General features: G+C 38.7%; 1 long non-coding RNA gene across 1 annotated transcript in view; it reads right to left on the bottom strand.

Annotated features, from left to right (window-relative positions):
- Window positions 1–21,300, bottom strand: part of LOC142560212 (uncharacterized) — a 101,399-nt gene that overhangs the window by 5,537 nt on the left and 74,562 nt on the right. The window lies entirely within an intron of this gene.

A 21,300-nucleotide genomic window follows, 5' to 3' on the forward strand; every position in this document is an offset into this window, starting at 1 on the left:
TTCACTCAATAATAGCGTTATTCCACAAGTGACACAACAAAAAAAGTCATGCGACGATAACGCATAACAATCTCCCCAGCATATTTATTTTCTACCTGAACTATCTCTCTCACCACAGTTGACGGTTAAAAATATGCAAGTTTATGGTTTCTTTGAACATTCAGCGATATCCAAATGGATAAAAGTTAGGCGCCACCAACATATTTACTTGACAATTGCTTGGACACACATGTCACTGCTTCTGTAAATCTACATACAGCGCCACTAACCAAACACACCACTTTACGGAAGAAAAAAAATCATTGTCGTGGAAAAAAACGTAGGCCTATAGCCCACTAGAATGCCTTTCCAGCCGTGTTCTCACATCTCTAAAAAGTTGTAACAGGACGAAAATATCCCTACAAAAACGGGACGGAAATGTCACTTAGCCCGTTAGGATGTCTGGCCAGCCTTCGTTCTATTTAACTAAAAAGCTGCACCTGGATACACGTGAAGACTTCTGCAAATTCACATATATTGACACTAATAAAAGGGAATCCAAAAATTTAGAAAGAATATTGCCGAGGTAAAGCATAGCTTAATAAAAGTTGTTAGAATGTACGCCCAGACCTGTTCTCACTTCTCTAAAAACTTTACTAGAAGGACATATCATTACCACAGCAAATACCCATATACCAACACTAATTAACACGAAGGATACTGGAATTTACGCTAAATTATTGTCGAGGAATGACATGAGCCTATAGCCCGTTGGAAAGTCTGCCCAGCCCTGTTTGTAATTAAATGGAAAGCTGCACTTGCACACACGTGACGACTCCTGAAAATTGACATATATTGACACTAATGAAAGGGAATAACAAAATTTAGGCAAAATATAGCCGCGGCAAAGCATGTCTTAATACAGGTTGTTAGAATGAACGCCCAGCCCTGTTCTGACTTCTCTAAAAACTTTACTGGAAGGACATGTCATTTCCACTGCAAATACCCGTATACCAACACATGTTTAAGCGAATACTGGAATTTACGCAATATTCTTGTCGAGGAAAACCATGAGCGTATAGCCCATTAGAAAGTCTGCCCAGCCCTCTTTGTAATTAACTGAAAAGGTGCACCTGGACCCACGTGACGACTTCTACAAATGCATATACATTTACACTAATGAAAGGAAATAACAAAATTCAGGAAAAATATTGCCGAGGTAAAGCATAGGTTAACAGGGGTTGTTAGAATGTACGCCCCAGCCCTGTTCAGACTTCTCTAAAAACTTTACTGGAAGGATACATCATTACCAATGCAAATACCCACATACCAACACTGATTAAAGCGAAGGATACTAGAATTTACGCAAAGTCCTTGTCGAGGAATGACATGAGCCTATAGCCCGTTGGAAAGTCTGCCCCCAGCCTTCTTTGTAATTAACGGAAAAGCTGCACCTGGACACACGTTACGACTTCTGAATATTCACATACATTGACACTGATGAAAGGGAATAACAAAATTTAGGAAAAATATTGCGGAGCTAAAGAATAGCTTATTAAAGGTTAGAATGTACGGCCAGCCCTATTATGATTTTTACAAATACTTTACTGGAAGCACATATCATCACCACTCCAAATACCCACATACAAACACTCATTTAGACGAAGAATATTGGAGTTTACGCAATATCCTTGTCGAGGAATGACATGAGCCTCTATCCCATGGGAAATTCTGCCCAGCCCTCTCTGTTTTACCTAAAAAGCTGCACCTGGACAGGCCTGACGACTTCTGCAAGTTCATATACATGCACAATAATTAAAGGGAACACGAAAATTTAGGAAAAATATTGCCGAGTTATAGCATAGCTGAATAAACGTTGCTAGGATGTACCCCCAGCATTCTTATGACTTCTCTAAAAATTTTACCTGAAAAGACATATCATTATCACTGCAGATACCGGTTTACTAATACTCATTTAAGCGAAGAATACTGGAATTTACGCAAAATCCTTCTCGAGGAATGACATGCGCCTATACCCTTTCGGGAAGTCTGCCCAGCCCTCTTTGTTAATTAAAAGCTGACCTGGACCGGCTTGACGACTTCTGCAAATTCACATATATTGACACTAATTAAAGGCAATACAAAAATTTAGGAAAATATTGCGGAGGTAAAGCATAGCTTAATAAAGGTTGTTAGAATGTACGCCACAGCCCTCTTACGACTTCTCTAAGTACTTTCCGTGGAAGGTTATGTAATTACCTCTGCAAATACCCGTATATCAATACTCATTTAAGCGAAGGGTACTGGAATTTACGCAAAATTATTCAAGGAAAAAAACAGGAGCGCATAGCCTGCTAGAAAGTCTGCCCAGCCCTCTTCATATATAACTAAAGAGCTGCACCTGGACCGGCTTGAGGACTTCCCCAAATTCATATACATTGACACTAATTAAAGGGAACACAAAAATTTAGGAAAAATATTGACGAGGTGAAGCAAAGCATAATAAATGTCTTAGAATGTGCGCCCAGCCCTGTTCTGACTTGTCTAAAAAGTTCACTGGAAGGACATATCATTAGCACTGCGAACACCCATATACCAACACCAATTAAAGCGAAGGATACTGGAATTTACGCAAAATTATTGTCGAGAAAAAAACAGGAGCCTATAGCCTGCTAGAAAGTCTGCGCAGCTCTCTTTGTACTTATATAAGGAGCTGCACCTGGACACAGATGACTTTTGCAAACTCACACACATTGACACTAATTAAAGGGAATACAGAAATTAAGGAAAAATATTGCCGAGGTAAAGCATAGCTCAATAAAGGTTGTTAGAATGTACACCCATCCCTGTTATGACTTCTCTAAAAACTTTACTGCAAGGACGTATCACTACCACTGCAAACCCCCATATACCAAAGTTAATTAAAGCGAAGGATACTGGAATTTACGCAAAATTATTCTCGAGGAAAAAACAGCACCCCATAGCCTGCTAGAAAGTCTGCCCAGCCCTCTTAATATTTAACTAAAAAGCTGCACCTGGACCGGCTTGACGACTTCTGCAAATTCGCATACATTGACACTTATTAAAGGCAATACAAAAATTTAGGAAAATATTGCGGAGGTAAAGCATAGCTTAATAAATGTTGTTAGAATGTACGCCCAGCCCTCTTATGACTTCTCTAAATATTTTACCTGGAAGTTTATGTAATTACCTCTGCAAATACTCGTACACCAATACTCATTTAAGCGAAGAGTACTGGAATTTAAGCAAAATTATTCTCGAGGAAAAAACAGGAGCCCATAGCCTGCTAGAAAGTCTGCCCAGCCCTCTTCATATTTAACTAAAACCTGCACCTGGACCGCCTTGACGACTTCTGCAAATTCACATACATTGACACTAATTACACGCAATACAAAAATTTAGGATAATATTGCGGAGGTAAAGCATAGCATAATAAAAGTGTTAGAATGGTCGCCCAGCCCTGTTCTGACTTGTCTAAAAACTCTAATTGAAGGACATATCATTAGCACTACAAACACCCATATACCAACACTAATTAAATCGAAGGATACTGGAATTTACGCATAATTATTGTCGAGGAAAAAACAGGAGCCTATAGCCTGCTAGAAAGTCTGCGCCGCTCTCCTTGTATTTATATAAGGAGCTTCACCTGGACACAGAAGACTTTTGCAAATTCACATACAGTGACACTAATAAAAGGTAATACAAAAATTGCGGAAAAACATTGCCGAGGTAAAGCATAGCTTAATAAATGTTCTTAGAATGTACGCTCATCCCTGTCCTTACTTCTCTAAAAACTTTACAGGAAGGACATATAACTACCACTGCAAACAACCATATACCAACACTAATTAAATCGAAGGATGCTGGAATTTACGCAAAAAAATGTCGAGGAAAAAACCGGAGCGTATAGCCTGCTAGAAAGTCTGCCCAGCTCTCTTTTTATTTAAATCAGGAGCTGTACGTGGACACCGATGACTTTTGCAAACTCACATACATTGACACTAACTAAAGGAAATACTGAAATTTAGGTAAAATATTGCCCAGGTAAAGCATAGCTCAATAAAGGTTGTTAGAATGTACAGCCATCCCTGTTATGACTTCTCTAAAAACGTTACTGGAAGGACATATCACTACCACTGCAAACACCTATATACCAAAACTAATTAAAGCGAAGGATACCTGAATTTACGCAAAATTATTCTCGAGGAAAAAACAGGAGCCCATAGCCTGCTAGAAAGTGTGCCCAGCCCTCTTAATATTTAACTGAAAAGCTGCACCTGGACCGGCTTGACGACTTCTGCAAATTCGCATACATTGACACTTATTAAAGGCAACACAAAAATTTAGGAAAATATTGCGGAGGTAAAGCATAGCTTAATAAATGTTGTTAGAATGTGCGCCCAGCCCTCTCATGACTTCTCTAAATACTTTACATGGAAGGTTATGTAATTACCTCTGCAAATACCCGTATACCAATACTCATTTAGGCGAAGAGTACTGGAATTTACGCAAAATTATTCTCGAGGAAAGAACAGGAGCCCATAGCCTGCTAGAAAGTCTGCCCAGCCCTCTTCATATTTAACTAAAAAGCTGCACCTGGACCGTCTCGACGACTTCTGCAAATTCACATACATTGACACTAATGAAAGCAATACAAAACTTTAGGAAAACACTGCGGAGGTAAAGCATAGCTTAATAAAGGTGTTTAGAATGTGCGCCCAGCCCTCTCATGAATTCTCTAAATACTTTACCTGGGAGGTTCTGTAATTACCTCTGCAAATACCCGTATACCAATACTCATTTAAGCGAAGAGTACTGGATTTTACGCAAAATTATTCTCGAGGAAGAAACAGGAGCCCATAGCCTGCTAAAAAGTCTGCCCAGCCCTCTTCATATTTAACTAAAAAGCTGCGCCTGGACCGGCTTGACGACTTCTGCAAATTCACATACATTGACACTAATTAAAGGTAATACAAAAATTTAGGCAAATATTGCAGAGGTAAAGCATAGCTTAATAAAGGTTGTTAGAATGTACGCCCAGCCCTCTTATGACTTCTCTAAATACGTTACCTGGAAGGTTATGTAATTACCTCTGCAAAGACCCGTATACCAATACTCATTTAAGCGAAGAGTACTGGATTTTACGCAAAATTATTCTCGAGGAAGAAACAGGAGCCCATAGCCTGCTAGAAAGTCTGCCCAGCCCTCTTCATACTTAACTAAAACCTGCACCTGGACAGGCTTGACGACTTCTGCAAATTCACATACATTGAAACTAATTAAAGGCAATAGAAAAAGTTAGGAAAATATTGCGGAGGTAAAGCATACCATAATAAAAGTTTTAGAATGTACGCCCAGCCCTGTTCTGACTTGTCTATAAACTCTACTGGAAGGACATATCATTAGCACTGCAAACACCCATAAACCAACACCAATTAAAGCGAAGGATACTGGAATTTACGGAAAATCATTGTCGACGAAAAAACAGGAGCCTATAGCCTGCTAGAAAGTCTGCGTCGCTCTCCTTGTATTTATATAAGGAGCTTCACCTGGGCACACACGACTTTTGCAAATTCACATACAGTGACACTAATAAAAGGGAATACAAAAATTGTGGAAAAACATTGCCGAGGTAAAGCATAGCTTAATAAATGTTGTTAGAATGTACGCTCATCCCTGTCCTTACTTCTCTAAAAACTTTACTGGAAGGACATATCATTACCACTGCAAACACCCATATACCAACACTAATTAAATCGAAGAATACTGGAATTTACGCAAAATTAATGTCGAGAAATAACAGGAGCCTGTAGCCTGCTAGAAAGTCTGCCCACTTCTCTTTGTATTTAAATAAGGAGCTGTACCTGGACACAGATGACTTTTGCAAACTCACATACATTAACACTAATTAAAGGGAATACAAAAATTAAGGAAAAATATTGCGGAACTAAAGCATAGCTTATTGAAGGTTGTTAGAATATACGCCCAGCCCTCTTATGACTTCTCTAAATACTTCACTTGAAGGCCATATCATTACCACTGCAAGTACCCATCTACCAACACTAATAAAAGCGAAGGATACTGGAATATACGCAAAATTATTGTCGCGGAAGAAACAGGAGCCTAAAGCCTGCAAGAAAGTCTGCCCAGCCCTCTTTGTTTCTAACTAAAACGCTGCGCCTGGACCGGCTTGACGACTTCTGCAAATTCCCATACATTGACACTAATTAAAGGCAATACAAAAATTGCGGAATAACATTGCCGAGGTAAAGCATAGCTCAATAAATGTTGTTAGAATGTACGCTCATCCCTGTCCTTACTTCACTAAAAACTTTACTGGAAGGACATATCACTACCACTGCAAACACCCATATACCAACACTAATTAAATCGAAGGATACTGGAATTTACGCAAAATTATTGTCGAGGAAAAAACAGCAGCCTGTAGCCTGCTAGAAAGTCTGCCCAGCTCTCTTTTTATTTAAATAAGGAGCTGTACCTGGACACAGATGACTTTTGCAAACTCACACACATTGACACTAATTAAAGGGAATACTGAAATTTAGGAAAAATATTGCCGAGGTAAAGCATAGCTCAATAAATGTTGTTAAAATGTACGCCCAGCCCTCCTATGACTTCTCTAAATATATTACCTGGAAGGGTATGTAATTACCTCTGCAAATATCCGTATACCAATACTCATTTAAGCGAAGAGTACTGGAATTTAAGCAAAATTATCCTCGAGGAAGAAACAGGAGCCCATAGCTTGCTAGAAAGTCTGCCCAGCCCTCTTCATATTTAACTAAAAAGCTGCACCTGGACCGGCTTGACGACTTCTGCAAATTCACATACATTGACACTAATGAAAGGCAATACAATAATTTAGGAAAATATTGCGGAGGTAAAGCATAGCATAATAAAAGTTTTAGAATGTACGCCCAGCCCTGTTCTGACTTGTCTAAAAACTCTACTGGAAGGACATATCATTACCACTGCAAACACCCATATACTAACACTAATTAAATCGAAGGATACCGGAATTTACGCAAAATTATTGTCGAGGCAAAAAACAGGAGCCTATAGCCTGCTAGAAAGTCTACCCAGCTCTCTTTTTATTTAAATAAGGAGCTGTACCTGGGCACAGATGACTTTTGCAAACTCACATACATTGCCACTAATAAAAGGGAATACAGAAATTTAGGAAAAACATTGCCGAGGTAAAGGATAGCTCAATAAAGGTTGTTAGAATGTACACCCATCCCTGTTATGACTTCTCTAAAAACTTTATTGCAAGGACATATCACTAGCACTGCAAACACCCATATACCAAAGTTAATTAAAGCGAAGGATACTGGAATTTACGCAAAATTATTCTCAAAGAAAAAACAGGAGCCCATAGCCTGCTAGAAAGTCTGCCCAGCCCTCTTCATATGTAATTAAAAAGCTGCACCTGGACCGGCTTGACGACTTCTGCAAATTCACATACATTGACACTAATTAAAGGCAATACAAAAATTTAGGAAAATATTGCGGAGGTAAAGCATAGCTTAATAAAGGTTGTTAGAATGTACGCCCAGCCCTCCTATGACTTCTCTAAATACTTCACTTGAAGGCCATATCATTTCCACTGCAAGTACCCATCTACCAACACTAATAAAAGCGAATGATGCTGGAATATACGCAAAGTTATTGTCGAGAAAGAAACAGGAGCCTATAGCTTGCTAGAAAGTCTGCACAGCCTTCTTTGGTTCGAACTAAAAAGCTGCACCTGGACCGACTTGAGCACTTCTGCAAATTAACATACATTGACACTAATTAAAGAGAATACAAAAATTGAGAAAAAATATTGCTGAAGTAAAGCATATCTTAATAAATGTTGTTAGAATGTACGCCCTTCCCTGTCCTTACTTCTCTAAAAACTTTACTGGAAGGACATATCACTACTACTGCAAACACCCATATACCAACACTAATTAAATCGAAGGGTACTGGAATTTACGCAAAATTATTGTCGAGGAAAAAACAGGAGCCTAAAGCCTGCTAGAAATTCTGGCCAGCTCTCTTTTTATTTAAATAAGGAGCTGTACCAGGACACAGATGACTTTTGCAAACTCACATACATTGACACTAATTAAAGGAAATACAGAAATTTAGGAAAAATATTGCCGAGGTAAAGCATAGCTCAATAAAGGTTGTTAGAATGTACACCCATCCCTGTTATGACTTCTCTAAAAACTTTACTGGAAGGACATATCACTACCACTGCAAACACCCATATACCAAAGTTAATTAAAGCGAAGGATACTGGAATTTACGCAAAATTATTCTCGAGGAAAAAACAGAAGCCCATAGCCTGCTAGAAAGTCTGCCCAGCCCTCTTCATATTTAACTAAAAACTGCACCTGGACCGTCTTGACGACTTCTAGAAATTCACATACATTGACACTAATTAAAGGCAATACAAAAATTTAGGAAAATATTGCGGAGGTAAAGCATAGCTTAATAAAGGTTGTTAGAATGTACGCCCAGCCCTCCTATGACTTCTCTAAATACTTCACTTGAAGGCCATATCATTTCCACTGCAAGTACCCATCTACCAACACTAATAAAAGCGAATGATGCTGGAATATACGCAAAGTTATTGTCGAGAAAGAAACAGGAGCCTATAGCCTGCTAGAAACTCTGCCCAGCCCCCTTCATATTTAACTAAAGAGCTGCACCTGGACCGGCTTGACGACTTCTGCAAATTCACATACATTGACACTAATTAATGCAATACAAAAATTAAGGAAAAATATTTTGGAACTAAAGCATAGCTTATTGAAGGTTGTTAGAATATACGCCCAGCCCTCTTATGACTTCTCTAAAAACTTCACCTGAAGGCCATATCATTACCACTGCAAGTACAAATCTACCAACACTAATAAAAGCGAATGATACTGGAATATACGCAAAATTATTGTCGAGGAAGAAACAGGAGCCTATAGCCTGCTAGAAAGTCTGCCCAGCCCTCTTTGTTTCTAACTAAAAAGCTGCACCTGGACGGACTTGAGGACTCCTGCAAATTCACATACATTGACACTATTTAAGGGTAATCCAAAATTGAGGGAAAATATTGCCGAGGTAAAGCATAGCTTAATAAATGTTAGAATGTACGCCCTTCCCTGTCCTTACTTCACTAAAAACTTTACTGGAAGGACATATCACTACCACTGCAAACACCCATATACCAACACTAATTAAATCGAAGGATACTGGAATTTACGGAAAATTATTGTTGAGGAAAAAACAGGAGCCTATAGCCTGGTAGAAAGTCTGCCCAGCTCTCTTTTTATTTAAATAAGGAGCTGTACCTGGACACAGATGACTTTTGCAAACTCACATACATTAACACTAATTAAAGGGAATACAAAAATTAAGGAAAAATATTGCGGAACTACAGCATAGCTTATTGAAGGTTGTTAGAATATACGCCCAGCCCTCTTATGACTTCTCTAAATACTTCACTTGAAGGCCATATCATTACCACTGCAAGTACCCATCTACCAACACTAATAAAAGCGAAGGATACTGGAATATACGCAAAATTATTGTCGAGGAAGAAACAGGAGCCTATAGCCTGCAAGGAAGTCTGCCCAGCCCTCTTTGTTTCTAACTAAAAAGCTGCACCTGGACCGGCTTGACGACTTCTGCAAATTCACATACATTGACATTAATCAAAGGCAATACAAAAATTGCGGAATAACATTGCCGAGGTAAAGCATAGCTCAATAAATGTTGTTAGAATGTACGCTCATCCCTGTCCTTACTTCACTAAAAACTTTACTGGAAGGTCATATCACTACCACTGCAAACACCCATATACCAACACTAATTAAATCGAAGGATACTGGAATTTACGGAAAATTATTGTTGAGGAAAAAACAGGAGCCTATAGCCTGGTAGAAAGTCTGCCCAGCTCTCTTTTTATTTAAATAAGGAGCTTCACCTGGACACAGACGACTTTTTCAAATTCACATACAGTGACACTAATAAAGATAATACAAAAATTGTGGAAAAACATTGCCGAGTTAAAGCATAGCTTAATAAATGTTGTTAGAATGTACGCTCATCCCTGTCCTTACTTCTCTAAAAACTTTACTGGAAGGACATATCACTACCACTGCAAACACCCATATACCAAAACTAATTAAATCGAAGGATACTGGAATTTACGCAAAATTATTGTCGAGGCAAAAAACAGGAGCCTATAGCCTGCTAGAAAGTCTGCCCAGCTCTCTTTTTATTTAAATAAGGAGCTGTACCTGGACTCAGATGACTTTTGCAAACTCACACACATTGACACTAACTAAAAGGAATACAGAAATTTAGGAAAAATATTGCCGAGGCAAAGCATAGCTCAATAAAGGTTGTTTGAATGTACATCCATCCCTGTTATGACTTCTCTAAAAACTTTACTGGAAGGACATATCAGTACCACTGCAAACACCCATATACCAACACTAATTAAATCGAAGGATACTGGAATTTACGCACAATTATTGTCGAGGAAAAAACAGTAGCCTATAGCCTGCTAGAAAGTCTGCCCAGCCCTCTTCATATGTAACTAAAAAGCTGCACCTGGACCGGCTTGACGACTTCTGCAAATTCACATACATTGACACTAATTAAAGGCAATACAAAAATTTAGGAAAATATTGCGGAGGTAAAGCATAGCTTAATAAAGATTGTTAGAATGTACGCCCAGCCCTCTTATGACTTCTCTAAAAACGTTACTGGAAGGACATATCACTACCACTGCAAACACCCATATACCAAAGCTAATTAAAGCGAAGGATACCGGAATTTACGCAAAATTATTCTCGAGGAAAGAACAGGAGCCCATAGCCCGCTAGAATGTCTGCCCAGCCCTCTTCATATTTAACTAAAACCTGTACCTGGACCGGCTCGACGACTTCTGCAAATTCACATACATTGACAATAATTAAATGCAATACAAAAATTAAGGAAAAATATTTCGGAACTAAAGCATAGCTTATTGAAGGTTGTTAGAATATACGCCCAGCCCTCTTATGACTTCTCTAAAAACTTCACCTGAAGGCCATATCATTACCACTGCAAGTACCCATCTACCAACACTAATAAAAGCGAATGATACTGGAATATACGCAAAATTATTGTCGAGGAAGAAACAGGAGCCTATAGCCTGCTAGAAAGTCTGCCCAGTCCGCTTTGTTTCTAACTAAAAAGCTGCACCTGGACCGACTTGAGCACTTCTGCAAATTAACATACATTGACACTAATTAAAGGGAATACAAAAATTGACAAAAAATATTGCTGAAGTAACGCATATCTTAATAAATGTTGTTAGAATGTACGCCCTTCCCTGTCCTTACTTCTCTAAAAACTTTACTGGAAGGACATATCACTACCACTGCAAACACCCATATACCAACACTAATTAAATCGAAGGGTACTGGAATTTACGCAAAATTATTGTCGAGGAAAAAACAGGAGCCTATAGCCTGCTAGAAAGTCTGGCCAGCTCTCTTTTTATTTTAATAAGGAGCTGTACCTGGACACAGATGACTTTTGCAAACTCACATACATTGCCACTAATTAAAGGGAATACAGAAATTTAGGAAAAATATTGCCGAGGTAAAGGATAGCTCAATAAAGGTTGTTAGAATGTACACCCATCCCTGTTATGACTTCTCTAAAAACTTTACTGGAAGGACATATCACTACCACTGCAAACACCCATATACCAAAGTTAATTAAAGCGAAGGATACTGGAATTTACGCAAAATTATTCTCGAGGAAAAAACAGAAGCCCATAGCCTGCTAGAAAGTCTGCCCAGCCCTCTTCATATTTAACTAAAAACTGCACCTGGACCGTCTTGACGACTTCTAGAAATTCACATACATTGACACTAATTAAAGGCAATACAAAAATTTAGGAAAATATTGCGGAGGTAAAGCATAGCTTAATAAAGGTTGTTAGAATGTACGCCCAGCCCTCCTATGACTTCTCTAAATACTTCACTTGAAGGCCATATCATTTCCACTGCAAGTACCCATCTACCAACACTAATAAAAGCGAATGATGCTGGAATATACGCAAAGTTATTGTCGAGAAAGAAACAGGAGCCTATTGCCTGCTAGAAAGTCTGCCCAGCCCTCTTTGTTTTTAACTAAAAAGCTGCACCTGAACCGACTTGAGCACTTCTGCAAATTAACATACATTGACACTAATTAAAGGGAATACAAAAATTGAGAAAAAATATTGCCGAAGTAAAGCATAGCTTAATAAATGTTGTTAGAATGTACGCCTATCCCTGTCCTTACTTCTCTAAAAACTTTACTGGAAGGAGATATCACTACCACTGCAAACACCCATATACCAACACTAATTAAATCGAAGGATACTGGAATTTACGCAAAATTATTATCGAGGAAGAAACAGGAGCCTATAGCCTGCTAGAAAGTCTGCCCAGCTCTCTTTTTATTTAAATAAGGAGCTGTACCTGGACACAGATGACTTTTGCAAACTCACATACATTGACACTAATTAAAGGTAATACAGAAATTTAGGAAAAATATTGCCGAGGTAAAGCATAGCTCAATAAAGGTTGTTAGAATGTACACGCATCCCTGTTATGACTTCTCTAAAAACGTTACTGGAAGGACATATCACTACCTCTGCAAATACCCGTATACCAATACTCATTTAAGCGAAGAGTACTGGAATTTAAGCAAAATTATTCTCGAGGAAAAAACAGGAGCCCATAGCCTGCTAGAAACTCTGCCCAGCCCCCTTCATATTTAACTAAAGAGCTGCACCTGGACCGGCTTGACGACTTCTGCAAATTCACATACATTGACACTAATTATTGCAATACGAAAATTAAGGAAAAATATTTTGGAACTAAAGCATAGCTTATTGAAGGTTGTTAGAATATACGCCCAGCCCTCATATGACTTCTCTAAAAACTTCTCCTGAAGGCCATATCATTACCACTGCAAATACCCATCTACCAACACTAATAAAAGCGAATGATACTGGAATATACGCAAAATTATTGTCGAGGAAGAAACAGGAGCCTATAGCCTGCTAGAAAGTCTGCCCAGCCCTCTTTCTTTCTAAATAAAAAGCTGCACCTGGACCGACTTGAGCACTTCTGCAAATTAACATACATTGACACTAATTAAAGGGAATACAATAATTGAGAAAAAATATTGCCGAAGTAAAGCATAGCTTAATAAATGTCGTTAGAATGTACGCCTATCCCTGTCCTTACTTCTCTAAAAACTTTACTGGAAGGAGATATCACTACCACTGCAAACAGCCATATACCAACACTAATTAAATCGAAGGATACTGGAATTTACGCAAAATTATTATCGAGGAAGAAACAGGAGCCTATAGCCTGCTAGAAAGTCTGCCCAGCTCTCTTTTTATTTAAAAAAGAGCTGTACCTGGACACAGATGACTTTTGCAAACTCACATACATTGACACTAATTAAAGGTAATACAGAAATTTAGGAAAAATATTGCCGAGGTAAAGCATAGCTCAATAAAGGTTGTTAGAATGTACACCCATCCCTGTTATGACTTCTCTAAAAACGTTACTGGAAGGACATATCACTACCTCTGCAAATACCCGTATACCAATACTCATTTAGGCGAAGAGTACTGGAATTTAAGCAAAATTATTCTCGAGGAAAAAACAGGAGCCCATAGCCTGCTAGAAACTCTGCCCAGCCCCCTTCATATTTAACTAAAGAGCTGCACCTGGACCGGCTTGACGACTTCTGCAAATTCACATACATTGACACTAATTAAATGCAATACAAAAATTAAGGAAAAATATTTCGGAACTAAAGCATAGCTTATTGAAGGTTGTTAGAATATACGCCCAGCCCTCTTATGACTTCTCTAAATACTTCACCTGAAGGCCATATCATTACCACTGCAAGTACCCATCTACCAACACTAATAAAAGCGAATGATACTGGAATATACGCAAAATTATTCTCGAGGAAGAAACAGTAGCCTATAGCCTGCTAGAAAGTCTGCCCAGCTCTCTTTTTATTTAAATAAGGAGCTGTACCTGGACACAGATGACTTTTGCAAACTCACATACATTGACACTAACTAAAGGAAATACTGAAATTTAGGTAAAATATTGCCGAGGTAAAGCATAGCTCAATAAAGGTTGTTAGAATGTACAGCCATCCCTGTTATGACTTCTCTAAAAACGTTACTGGAAGGACATATCACTACCACTGCAAACACCTATATACCAAAACTAATTAAAGCGAAGGATACTGGAATTTACGCAAAATTATTCTCGAGGAAGAAACAGGAGCCCATAGCCTGCTTGAAAGTCTGTCCAGCCCTCTTAATATTTAACTAAAAAGCTGCACCTGGACCGGCTTGACGACTTCTGCAAATTCGCATACATTGACACTTATTAAAGGCAATACAAAAATTTAGGAAAATATTGCGGAGGTAAAGCATAGCTTAATAAATGTTGTTAGAATGTGCGCCCAGCCCTCTCATGACTTCTCTAAATACTTTACCTGGGTGGTTATGTAATTACCCCTGCAAATACCCGTATACCAATACTCAGTTAAGCGAAGAGTACTGGAGTTTACGCAAAATTATTCTCGAGGAAGAAACAGGAGCCCATAGCCTGCTAGAAAGTCTGCCCAGCCTTCTTCATATTTAACTAAAAAGCTGCACCTGGACCGGCTTGACGACTTCTGCAAATTCACATACATTGACACTAATTAAAGGTAATATAAAAATTTAGGAAAATATTGCGGAGGTAAAGCATAGCTTAATAAAGGTTGTTAGAATGAACGCCCAGCCCTCTTATGACTTCTCTAAATACGTTACCTGGAAGGTTATGTAATTACCTCTGCAAATACCCGTATACCAATACTCATTTAGGCGAAGAGTACTGGAATTTACGCAAAATTATTCTCGAGGAAAGAACAGGAGCCCATAGCCTGCTAGAAAGTCTGCCCAGCCCTCTTCATATTTAACTAAAAAGCTGCACCTGGACCGTCTTGACGACTTCTGCAAATTCACATACATTGACACTAATGAAAGCAATACAAAAATTTAGGAAAACATTGCGGAGGTAAAGCATAGCTTAATAAAGGTTGTTAGAATGTGCGCCCAGCCCTCGCATGAATTCTCTAAATACTTTACCTGGGAGGTTATGTAATTACCTCTGCAAATACCCGTATACCAATACTCATTTAAGCGAAGAGTACTGGAGTTTACGCAAAATTATTCTCGAGGAAGAAACAGGAGCCCATAGCCTGCTAGATAGTCTGCCCAGCCTTCTTCATATTTAACTAAAAAGCTGCACCTGGACCGGCTTGACGACTTCTGCAAATTCACATACATTGACACTAATTAAAGGTAATATAAAAATTTAGGAAAATATTGCGGAGGTAAAGCATAGCTTAATAAAACTTGTTAGAATGTACGCCCAGCCCTCTTATGACTTCTCTAAATACGTTACCTGGAAGGTTATGTAATTACCTCTGCAAAGACCCGTATACCAATACTCATTTAAGCGAAGAGTACTGGATTTTGCGCAAAATTATTCTCGAGGAAGAAACAGGAGCCCATAGCCTGCTAGAAAGTCTGCCCAGCCCTCTTCATACTTAACTAAAACCTGCACCTGGACAGGCTTGACGACTTCTGCAAATTCACATACATTGACACTAATTAAAGGCAATAGAAAAAGTTAGGAAAATATTGCGGAGGTAAAGCATAGCATAATAAAAGTTTTAGAATGTACGGCCAGCCCTGTTCTGACTTGTCTATAAACTCTACTGGAAGGACATATCATTAGCACTGCAAACACCCATATACAAACACCAATTAAAGCGAAGGATACTGGAATTTACGGAAAATCATTGTCGAGGAAAAAACAGGAGCCTATAGCCTGCTAGAAAGTCTGCGTCGCTCTCCTTGTATTTATATAAGGAGCTTCACCTGGACACAGACGACTTTTGCAAATTCACATACAGTGACACTAATAAAAGGGAATACAAAAATTGTGGAAAAACATTGCCGAGGTAAAGCATAGCTTAATGTTGTTAGAATGTACGCTCATCCCTGTCCTTACTTCTCTAAAAACTTTACTGGAAGGACATATCATTACCACTGCAAACACCCATATACCAACACTAATTAAATCGAAGGATACTGGAATTTACGCAAAATTAATGTCGAGAAATAACAGGAGCCTGTAGCCTGCTAGAAAGTCTGCCCAGTTCTCTTTGTATTTAAATAAGAAGCTGTACCTGGACACAGATGACTTTTGCAAATTCACATACATTGAGACTAATTAAAGGGAATACAAAAATTAAGGAAAATATTGCGGAACTAAAGCATAGCTTATTGAAGGTTGTTAGAATATACGCCCAGCCCTCTTATGACTTCTCTAAATACTTCACTTCAAGGCCATATCATTACCACTGCGTGTACACATCTACCAACAGTAATAAAAGCGAAGGATACTGGAGTATACGCAAAATTATTGTCGAGGAAGAAACAGGAGTCCATAGCCTGCTAGAAAGTCTGCCGGCTCTCTTTTTATTTAAAAAAGAGCTGTACCTGGACACAGATGACTTTTGCAAACTCACATACATTGACACTAATTAAAGGTAATACAGAAATTTAGGAAAAATATTGCCGAGGTAAAGCATAGCTCAATAAAGGTTGTTAGAATGTACACGCATCCCTGTTATGACTTCTCTAAAAACGTTACTGGAAGGACATATCACTACCTCTGCAAATACCCGTATACCAATACTCATTTAAGCGAAGAGTACTGGAATTTAAGCAAAATTATTCTCGAGGAAAAAACAGGAGCCCATAGCCTGCTAGAAACTCTGCCCAGCCCCCTTCATATTTAACTAAAGAGCTGCACCTGGACCGGCTTGACGACTTCTGCAAATTCACATACATTGACACTAATTATTGCAATACGAAAATTAAGGAAAAATATTTTGGAACTAAAGCATAGCTTATTGAAGGTTGTTAGAATATACGCCCAGCCCTCTTATGACTTCTCTAAAAACTTCTCCTGAAGGCCATATCATTACCACTGCAAGTACCCATCTACCAACACTAATAAAAGCGAATGATACTGGAATATACGCAAAATTATTGTCGAGGAAGAAACAGGAGCCTATAGCCTGCTAGAAAGTCTGCCCAGCCCTCTTTCTTTCTAAATAAAAAGCTGCACCTGGACCGACTTGAGCACTTCTGCAAATTAACATACATTGACACTAATTAAAGGGAATACAAAAATTGAGAAAAAATATTGCCGAAGTAAAGCATAGCTTAATAAATGTTGTTAGAATGTACGCCTATCCCTGTCCTTACTTCTCTAAAAACTTTACTGGAAGGAGATATCACTACCACTGCAAACAGCCATATACCAACACTAATTAAATCGAAGGATACTGGAATTTACGCAAAATTATTATCGAGGAAGAAACAGGAGCCTATAGCCTGCTAGAAAGTCTGCCCAGCTCTCTTTTTATTTAAAAAAGAGCTGTACCTGGACACAGATGACTTTTGCAAACTCACATACATTGACACTAATTAAAGGTAATACAGAAATTTAGGAAAAATATTGCCGAGGTAAAGCATAGCTCAATAAAGGTTGTTAGAATGTACACCCATCCCTGTTATGACTTCTCTAAAAACGTTACTGGAAGGACATATCACTACCTCTGCAAATACCCGTATACCAATACTCATTTAGGCGAAGAGTACTGGAATTTAAGCAAAATTATTCTCGAGGAAAAAACAGGAGCCCATAGCCTGCTAGAAACTCTGCCCAGCCCCCTTCATATTTAACTAAAGAGCTGCACCTGGACCGGCTTGACGACTTCTGCAAATTCACATACATTGACACTAATTAAATGCAATACAAAAATTAAGGAAAAATATTTCGGAACTAAAGCATAGCTTATTGAAGGTTGTTAGAATATACGCCCAGCCCTCTTATGACTTCTCTAAATACTTCACCTGAAGGCCATATCATTACCACTGCAAGTACCCATCTACCAACACTAATAAAAGCGAAGGATACTGGAATTTACGCAAAATTATTCTCGAGGAAGAAACAGGAGCCCATAGCCTGCTTGAAAGTCTGTCCAGCCCTCTTAATATTTAACTAAAAAGCTGCACCTGGACCGGCTTGACGACTTCTGCAAATTCGCATACATTGACACTTATTAAAGGCAATACAAAAATTTAGGAAAATATTGCGGAGGTAAAGCATAGCTTAATAAATGTTGTTAGAATGTGCGCCCAGCCCTCTCATGACTTCTCTAAATACTTTACCTGGGTGGTTATGTAATTACCCCTGCAAATACCCGTATACCAATACTCAGTTAAGCGAAGAGTACTGGAGTTTACGCAAAATTATTCTCGAGGAAGAAACAGGAGCCCATAGCCTGCTAGAAAGTCTGCCCAGCCTTCTTCATATTTAACTAAAAAGCTGCCCCTGGACCGGCTTGACGACTTCTGCAAATTCACATACATTGACACTAATTAAAGGTAATATAAAAATTTAGGAAAATATTGCGGAGGTAAAGCATAGCTTAATAAAGGTTGTTAGAATGTACGCCCAGCCCTCTTATGACTTCTCTAAATACGTTACCTGGAAGGTTATGTAATTACCTCTGCAAATACCCGTATACCAATACTCATTTAGGCGAAGAGTACTGGAATTTACGCAAAATTATTCTCGAGGAAAGAACAGGAGCCCATAGCCTGCTAGAAAGTCTGCCCAGCCCTCTTCATATTTAACTAAAAAGCTGCACCTGGACCGTCTTGACGACTTCTGCAAATTCACATACATTGACACTAATGAAAGCAATACAAAAATTTAGGAAAACATTGCGGAGGTAAAGCATAGCTTAATAAAGGTTGTTAGAATGTGCGCCCAGCCCTCGCATGAATTCTCTAAATACTTTACCTGGGAGGTTATGTAATTACCTCTGCAAATACCCGTATACCAATACTCATTTAAGCGAAGAGTACTGGAGTTTACGCAAAATTATTCTCGAGGAAGAAACAGGAGCCCATAGCCTGCTAGAAAGTCTGCCCAGCCTTCTTCATATTTAACTAAAAAGCTGCACCTGGACCGGCTTGACGACTTCTGCAAATTCACATACATTGACACTAATTAAAGGTAATATAAAAATTTAGGAAAATATTGCGGAGGTAAAGCATAGCTTATTGAAGGTTGTTAGAATATACGCCCAGCCCTCTTATGACTTCTCTAAATACTTCACTTCAAGGCCATATCATTACCACTGCGTGTACACATCTACCAACAGTAATAAAAGCGAAGGATACTGGAGTATACGCAAAATTATTGTCGAGGAAGAAACAGGAGTCCATAGCCTGCTAGAAAGTCTGCCGGCTCTCTTTTTATTTAAAAAAGAGCTGTACCTGGACACAGATGACTTTTGCAAACTCACATACATTGACACTAATTAAAGGTAATACAGAAATTTAGGAAAAATATTGCCGAGGTAAAGCATAGCTCAATAAAGGTTGTTAGAATGTACACCCATCCCTGTTATGACTTCTCTAAAAACGTTACTGGAAGGACATATCACTACCTCTGCAAATACCCGTATACCAATACTCATTTAGGCGAAGAGTACTGGAATTTAAGCAAAATTATTCTCGAGGAAAAAACAGGAGCCCATAGCCTGCTAGAAACTCTGCCCAGCCCCCTTCATATTTAACTAAAGAGCTGCACCTGGACCGGCTTGACGACTTCTGCAAATTCACATACATTGACACTAATTAAATGCAATACAAAAATTAAGGAAAAATATTTCGGAACTAAAGCATAGCTTATTGAAGGTTGTTAGAATATACGCCCAGCCCTCTTATGACTTCTCTAAATACTTCACCTGAAGGCCATATCATTACCACTGCAAGTACCCATCTACCAACACTAATAAAAGCGAATGATACTGGAATATACGCAAAATTATTCTCGAGGAAGAAACAGTAGCCTATAGCCTGCTAGAAAGTCTGCCCAGCTCTCTTTTTATTTAAATAAGGAGCTGTACCTGGACACAGATGACTTTTGCAAACTCACATACATTGACACTAACTAAAGGAAATACTGAAATTTAGGTAAAATATTGCCGAGGTAAAGCATAGCTCAATAAAGGTTGTTAGAATGTACAGCCATCCCTGTTATGACTTCTCTAAAAACGTTACTGGAAGGACATATCACTACCACTGCAAACACCTATATACCAAAACTAATTAAAGCGAAGGATACTGGAATTTACGCAAAATTATTCTCGAGGAAGAAACAGGAGCCCATAGCCTGCTTGAAAGTCTGTCGAGCCCTCTTAATATTTAACTAAAAAGCTGCACCTGGACCGGCTTGACGACTTCTGCAAATTCGCATACATTGACACTTATTAAAGGCAATACAAAAATTTAGGAAAATATTGCGGAGGTAAAGCATAGCTTAATAAATGTTGTTAGAATGTGCGCCCAGCCCTCTCATGACTTCTCTAAATACTTTACCTGGGTGGTTATGTAATTACCCCTGCAAATACCCGTATACCAATACTCAGTTAAGCGAAGAGTACTGGAGTTTACGCAAAATTATTCTCGAGGAAGAAACAGGAGCCCATAGCCTGCTAGAAAGTCTGCCCAGCCTTCTTCATATTTAACTAAAAAGCTGCACATGGACCGGCTTGACGACTTCTGCAAATTCACATACATTGACACTAATTAAAGGTAATATAAAAATTTAGGAAAATATTGCGGAGGTAAAGCATAGCTTAATAAAGGTTGTTAGAATGTACGCCCAGCCCTCTTATGACTTCTCTAAATACGTTACCTGGAAGGTTATGTAATTACCTCTGCAAATACCCGTATACCAATACTCATTTAGGCGAAGAGTACTGGAATTTACGCAAAATTATTCTCGAGGAAAGAACAGGAGCCCATAGCCTGCTAGAAAGTCTGCCCAGCCCTCTTCATATTTAACTAAAAAGCTGCACCTGGACAGGCTTGACGACTTCTGCAAATTCACATACATTGACACTAATTAAAGGCAATAGAAAAAGTTAGGAAAATATTGCGGAGGTAAAGCATAGCATAATAAAAGTTTTAGAATGTACGGCCAGCCCTGTTCTGACTTGTCTATAAACTCTACTGGAAGGACATATCATTAGCACTGCAAACACCCATATACCAACACCAAT

This window comes from Dermacentor variabilis, chromosome 10 (assembly GCF_050947875.1).
Source record: "Dermacentor variabilis isolate Ectoservices chromosome 10, ASM5094787v1, whole genome shotgun sequence".
NCBI lineage: Eukaryota > Metazoa > Arthropoda > Arachnida > Ixodida > Ixodidae > Dermacentor > Dermacentor variabilis.